The sequence below is a fragment of the Micromesistius poutassou genome (genome assembly GCF_964030765.1).
Source record: "Micromesistius poutassou genome assembly, contig: SCAFFOLD_6081, whole genome shotgun sequence".
In the NCBI taxonomy this organism is placed as follows: Eukaryota; Metazoa; Chordata; class Actinopteri; order Gadiformes; family Gadidae; genus Micromesistius; species Micromesistius poutassou.
This window is the reverse complement of record NW_028177786.1, coordinates 5,470-12,640: the sequence shown is the minus strand read 5'-3', so window position 1 is coordinate 12,640 and position 7,171 is coordinate 5,470. Positions and strand designations below refer to the sequence as shown.

Sequence of the window (7,171 nt, the reverse complement as noted above, 5' to 3'; positions counted from 1 at the left end):
CCCCCTGTGAGGTCTGATGATGCACGATAGACGAAACATCGGCCAACAGCTGCCTTTCACAGTAACACCACATCTCTCTGCGTCTCCGGTGTGCTATTCTGCACCCGCGGGGAACGCACTGTTACATATGAGAAGTGAAAGTGAAAGTGCTTTTTTATGAAGCTCCCCGTATGGACGCCAGCCGTGATTGATGGGGCTTGAAACGTGCCACCCTCGCACACGCGGGGGGGCTCGCTAATGGCAAACCACGCAACCCACCACACCACAGCCCTCCTCGTGCACGTCGTCTAGTCCATAGTTATCCCTCTGACCTCTAACCTCACACCCCAGCTATGACCTCTCTGTAGCGCTGAGGTTACAACCTCTGCAGTGGCTTATGCAATTTATTGTCTTGACTCTCCTACTCTGCCGGACCCCCCCCCCGGGGCATGGACCCTCAGGACCCCAGCCTCTTCTCAGTGGAACTTCAGCTGATTAATCTGAGGTTCTTTCTTGTTATTTTATGGTTTGAGGGTCATTTTTGGTCCTCTCTCTCTCTCTCTCTCTCTCTCTTTCTCTCTCTCACATGTTGTTCATGGTTCTGGCTGTGCTCCATTTTCATGGCCAGACATCTTGTGTAATAAGAAGAGGTCCAGAGATGCTATCTGCCCCCAGCCTATGTTACTGTGTTACTGTGTGTGTGTGCGTGCCTGCATGCATGCGTGCATGCTAGCGTGCTTGCTAGCGTGCTTGCGTGCGTGCGTGTCTCAGCATGCATCAGTATCTGCTTCCGTGTGTGCATTAGCCTCTGTGCGTTTGTGTGCATACCCATGTACATGTTGTGTGTGTATGAGTGTGTGCGTGTGTATGTATGTGTGCGTGTATGTATCGATGCGTGTGTGTGCATTGCAGACAGATTGCATCCCATACGACTGCGGGGCCTGGGGCTAGTGTCAGCATATTCCTCTCACACGTTCTCCTCAGTCTGTCGCATGTTGGTTCTGTGCCGTGTTCGCTCTGTCGCATGTGCTACGCGCAGAGCGAGTGCTGAGCCTCGCGGTCTCGCGCTGTCACCCCGGCGATAAGACGCACCATGGAGGGATGAGGGGATGGATCATGGAGGGGATGTGCAGCCCCAAGGTAGAGGCTCACCTATCAGTGTTACTATGGATCATGGAGGGGGGTCTGTAGCCCCAAGGTAGAGGCTCACCTATCAGTGTTACTATGGATCATGGAGGGGGGTCTGTAGCCCCAAGGTAGAGGCTCACCTATCAGTGTTACTATGGATCATGGAGGGGGGTCTGTAGCCCCAAGGTAGAGGCTCACCTATCAGTGTTACTATGGATCATGGAGGGGGGTCTGTAGCCCCAAGGTAGAGGCTCACCTATCAGTGTTACTATGGATCATGGAGGGGGGTCTGTAGCCCCAAGGTAGAGGCTCACCTATCAGTGTTACTATGGATCATGGAGGGGGGTCTGTAGCCCCAAGGTAGAGGCTCACCTATCAGTGTTACTATGGATCATGGAGGGGGGTCTGTAGCCCCAAGGTAGAGGCTCACCTATCAGTGTTACTATGGATCATGGAGGGGGGTCTGTAGCCCCAAGGTAGAGGCTCACCTATCAGTGTTACTATGGATCATGGAGGGGGGTCTGTAGCCCCAAGGTAGAGGCTCACCTATCAGTGTTACTATGGATCATGGAGGGGGGTCTGTAGCCCCAAGGTAGAGGCTCACCTATCAGTGTTACTATGGATCATGGAGGGGGGTCTGTAGCCCCAAGGTAGAGGCTCACCTATCAGTGTTACTATGGATCATGGAGGGGGGTCTGTAGCCCCAAGGTAGAGGCTCACCTATCAGTGTTACTATGGATCATGGAGGGGGGTCTGTAGCCCCAAGGTAGAGGCTCACCTATCAGTGTTACTATGGATCAGTCTGGATACATCCGTCTGTCTGGCTGTGTGCCCGTTCAACTCTTTTGTTTTTATCTATCTATCTATCTATCTATTGATAAACATTTTGCCTGGGAACAAGAGGAACCAGAAAGGTTTCATTTTCTGGTGTATGCGCCTGGCCCAGCCCCTCCCTTTTACACAGACCTGGGCCGGGTCACAACCGATGGTATAATATGGGGCGGGTACGATGAACGTACAGAGGACCGCCCTATGGGAGTGGCATTCAGGAATGCTCTGATTGGCTGTAAGTACAGTATATACAATTGGGTCCAGAGGCAAACAACTAAGAGGTTCAGGACTAATCCTAATACTCATTTGCAAATTGGTCACGCAATGTCAGGATATCTCTCTATCTATCCACCATTCATCCATCCATCTTTAAACTTTAAACTGTGAAAAAATGTATACTGCAACTGATTATTAATGAATTATGACGGTCTGTCTGTCTGTCCATCTTTCTATCAATCGATCATGATCAGTAAACGTCTAATGTGGACACCAAGTAGCAGTTACACTTCAGCTCATTCGAACAGGAGAGTGACGTGAGTGACGTGAAGACCCGTCGCTGCCTAGCAGTGCCAGGTCTTCAAAGCCACAGATCTGGAACCCTTCTCCTACCTTCTTCAGCATGCCGCTCCGGGTGCCCAGGAAGACCACGCTGTGGCCATCGTAGATGTAGGAGGTGACCGAGGTCAGCCTGTCCCGGGACTCGGTGTACAGGGCCTGGCTGGAGACCAGCTGGGAGCCACCCAGGGGCTGGTTGATGTCCAGCCCGCAGAAGTGGTCATCGATGGGAACCGGCTGCTCGGAGAGAAGGGGTGAGGCAGGGGGGAGGATGGGGAGGAGGGGAGGATAGGAGGTTTGGATGGGTGGGCGCAGATGGAAAGTAGGGATGGGGGGAATTGAGAAGGGGGGGGATTGAGGGGGAGAGTGGGGGGGGGGGGGTGGGAGTAAGGGGGGGTCGGAATTGAGGGGGAGAGTGGGGGGGGGGTGGGAGTAAGGGGGGGTCGGGATTGAGGGGGAGAGTCGGGGTAAGGGGGGGTCGGGATTGATGGGGGGAGTGGGAGTGGAGAGGAAGGATGGAGGGTGAAGAGGAGTACAACAAGAGGAGGAAGTGGTTAGTGGTTATACATTACATCCATTATGGTTTTGGGGGTTAGGGAATTTTAGGGATTTGATAGTATTTTATATCAAAAGTTTGGAAAAAAGAGTACTAAGACACCAGAGTCAATCGAGGGTTGAGGGATGATGAGAAAGAAAGGATGGTGGGAGGTGGAAAATAAAAAAGGGAGAGAGAGAGAGACAGAGAGAGAGAGAGAGAGAGAGAGCGAGAGAGAGGGAGATGAAGGAGTCGGCTGCAGATGCGTGGGAAGAGGAGTTTAGGAGCTAAACTGACTCGCGGAGGAGCTAACATATCATCTGCTGATCTCTGAAGGGTTAGAGCACACCAGCCTCCGAGGCATTTTTATTAGATTTTGGAGTCCTCCTGTTATACTTGGTATATGTCTTTTCAGCTTGTACGTACTTTTGGGGCACATAAATAATCGCTCATGGAGAACAAGAGATGTAGAACAACTGTGTGTGTGTATTTTCGGGCACAGGATTCGGGCACGTAGTGTTGCTAGGGTGTTCAAATACACCGGGTTCGATCCCACCGTGTCCACGGTAACGGCATCTTGAGCACGAGGCCGTAAAGATTCAGATACATACTGTATATAGGAATCCAAGGCAAGTCGCTTTGGATGGAAGGGTATTCCTAAATGTAATTCTCATCATAGTAGTAGTGGATGCTGTGACTTGCCGACATCACAGAAGCTCACAACGGGGGATGAGATGTTTTGATTGGGCATGAAAGGGAGCAGGGTGTTTAGCTGTTGTTGCTTGAGCTGCCACCCATCTCCAGTCTCTTCTAATCAGCTGCATGGCTAAATCAATCTGTTAAGGGATGCTAGTTCCTAGCTCAGCATCCCTACAGGTCTGGCTGCTGTATGAGGAGATCACGTCTAACTAGTTTGAGTGGGCTGTATATTGTTAACCGTAAAGTATTTTTTTACTACACATAGTGCTCATTGCTGTCTTAAAAATATAGAATAAATGTCCTATAAATGTATACTATAAAGTCATTAAGAGAGAGAGCATTCCCCCATTATTGGTGAGTGCGTTACTTTAGTAATATGTGTTTATTATTGTGCAGCTAATGGTAAAAAAAATAAGATTGCCTGATCTGAGTACTGCTAAATCCTGGCGCCAAGATTAGCTTAGTTTTGATCTTCTGCTGTTCTGTGTAATTAGCTTATAAGCGAAAATGTACAATTTAGCTACATCCAACCAGGATTTAACCATTGTTATTTAATTAACTCCAATAAAATTAATTAAGACCATTGACTGTCTGCCAAGCCGTAATGAATGGCTAAATAACAACGCGTTTGTCATTGTCATATTTCATTACAACCCATTTGTTTAATGGAATAGCGAAATCCAAACAGATGCGAGATGTGACGCATATAATGTTTTGGTTGTTTTGGTTGTTTCTAGAGATCCCTTCTGTTTGGATGAAAGCCATTTGTTTCTGATAAAAGCCTTTTGTGTTTGCTACAAGCCTTTCAAATATGCAGGTTTCACAAAAGGCACAGACATGTAAGTGCTCGCTGTAAGCAAGACCTCTTATAAAACCTCAAGCATAGGTCTCTCAGGTTCAACCAACCACAGCTGGCTACGGGAAAAGCACAGGAAAACTGAAGAGAGATGGGAGGAAGAACACTGAAAGGAAGATAAAGAAAGGAGATGGAGAGAGAGAGAGAGAGAGAGAGAGAGAGAGAGAGCGAGAGAGAGCTAGTGAGAGTGAGAGAGAGAAAGAGAGAGAGAAAAAAAAGCGAGAAAGCGAGAGTAAGAGAGAGAGAGAGAGAGAGCGAGAGAGAGCTAGTGAGAGTGAGAGAGAGAAAGAGAGAGAGAAAAAAAAGTGAGAAAGCGAGAGTAAGAGAGCGAGAGAGAGAGCAAGCAAGAGAGAGAGAAAGAGAGAGAGTGAAGGAGAGCGAGTGAGAAAGGGAGAATATGCAGGATCAAAATACAAAAGAGAGTGGGACAGCCAGGAAAAGTGGGTGGGGGAGTTTTGCAGACCGAGTGGGTGAATAAAACCCAAGCTAAATAGAAAACTCCTTTGATTAGCATAGTAAAACTAATCTCCCCCTGGCCAGTCCCGTCCCTGGGGAAATCTTAATGGTGTTTCAGGTTCTCTTGGGCTGGCACCCCTATCAGCCCCTCACAGTGCAACCAGCACCGTTGGGTAGCTGGAGAACACTGTAAGACTAAGTCAAGGCTGCTCACGCACCTGACCCTGTTTCTAGATTGGAGATGCAGTGTGAGTGTGCTTGTGTGCTTGTGTGCTTGTGTGTTTGGAGGGGTGCACGATAAGACCTCATTTTGTGTGTGTTTTGTGTGAACAATTGTGTGTGGTGATTTCAGTTCCTTGGACTCCTCTTTTGTTTCTCCCTCAATTCTCTGCTTGGCCCGCTCTCTCCGTCTCTCTCCTTCTGCCTCTCTCTCTAACCCTCTCTGCCTTTCTTTCTCACAGCGCCTCCTTTACTCTCTACCCTTCCATCTATCCATCTTCTTCACCACCCTACTGCTCTCTTTCTCGCTCCACATCTCATCTCCGTGACTTGCTGCCGCCCTCCCTCCCTCCCTCCCTCCCTCCCTCCCTCCATACCTTACCACCCTCTTTTCCCCATCCATCAGTCCAGTCTCTTACCGCCTTGGTGCACTGCACGTCCTTCCCGAGCAGCCAGTGCAGCTCCAGGTGTCCCTCGCCCTGGTAGCAGGACTGCAGGCGCTCCTTGATGCGGGCGTTGATCTCCCGCAGGGTGAACACGCACAGCGCCGAGTGGTCCGGCGGCTCGTGGTACTGCTTCTGGCCCTTGGCGAACACGGCGAAGAGCACGTCCTCCTGGGCGCTGACGTTCAGCGCCCGGGCCAGCGCGCGGCCCGCCTTGCCCAGGTGGGCGGCCTGCAGGAGCCGGTACTCCTCCCCGCGGTGCACGCAGCCCAGCGGCAGGGACACGTACGAGTGGAACTTCTTGTCGCCCTTGCAGAGGCGGACGATGCGCGTGGTGTAGAAGAGGTCGCCGGGGGAGCCGCCCGCCGGCGTGCCGCTCTCGGGCGGCGTCTCGGGCTGCACCGTCAGGAAGTAGACGAAGGGCCCGCTGGAGAAGCCGTACACGTAGTAGATGTCGAAGCGCGGCACCAGCGCCAGCGTGTCCGACGGGATCTTGATGAGCGACGACACAAAGTCCGTGTGCAGCTCGTAGTCCAGCATGGCGGAGGACTCGGGGTCGCGCGGCAGCTTGCGGCTGGACACGGTGGGGAAGTAGTCCTGCTTGCCGCCCACCGCCGTGCCCACGTACAGCGTGGCGTCCTGGCCCGGCGACTGCACCACCACGCCGTACATGGTGCCCGTGTGGTTGTCGCTGGACAGGTAGTGCTCCTTCTTGTGCGTGGGCTCCACCAGGATGAACAGGTCGCCCAGCCGCATCAGCTTGCACACGCCCTGGTAGAGGCTGCCGCAGGCCAGCAGCCGGTTGTGGGAGTAGTCCACCAGGAGGAGCTTGTTGACGTTGTCGGTGGAGGCCAGCGGCTCCGAGCAGGGCTGGACGATGAGGGGCGGGTAGCAGGCCTTGTTGTCGTACTCCGGGCCCGTGTCGTGGGACACCAGCAGGGTGAGGTTGGCCGACAGCTTGTAGATGCGGTTGACGGCGCCCACGTACAGTGCCCCCGTGCTCCGGTGCACCGTCAGGTGGTTCAGAGCCCACTCCTTCCTCTCCGACTGGAAGACGTTCAGGGCCGCCCCCCCAGCCACAGTGGGCTCAGAGTTTGCCGAGATGAGCGACAGGAAGCAGAGTGTCAGCTGCCATAGCGACATGACCTTGGGAAGCCTGTGACCGGTGGCGAGGTCATAGTATGTCCTTCCCGTATCCAGGCACGTACCCATCCCCATGGGGCTCCGGTGAGCGGTGAGCTCCGGGGAAACGGATGGGGATGTTGCGTTGGCGGGAAAGTGAGAAGAACCCGATGGGAATGTTCACCACGCCGTGCTTTTGGTCCGCCTTTGGTCGAACTTCACATCGTTCTGCAGGGAGGAGAGGAAGAACAAACATGTTGATATTTCACTTTCCACAATGGGAAGGGGTTTTGAAGGGGACAGAGCTTTCAAGATACCGTTCCACCATTAATCCAACTAAAAGCGCAC

The 7,171-nt window shown here is 52.3% G+C and overlaps 1 pseudogene across 1 annotated transcript; it reads right to left on the bottom strand.

The window, feature by feature from the left end:
• Positions 1 to 2,547: 2,547 nt before the first annotated feature.
• LOC311375694 (plexin-A2 pseudogene) lies at positions 2,548 to 6,913 on the bottom strand (annotated as a pseudogene). The gene is made up of 2 exons: positions 5,678 to 6,913; positions 2,548 to 2,730 (listed from the first exon to the last, which is right to left on the bottom strand). The product of its transcript is annotated as a plexin-A2 pseudogene (transcript).
• Between the last annotated feature and the right edge of the window lie 258 nt (positions 6,914 to 7,171).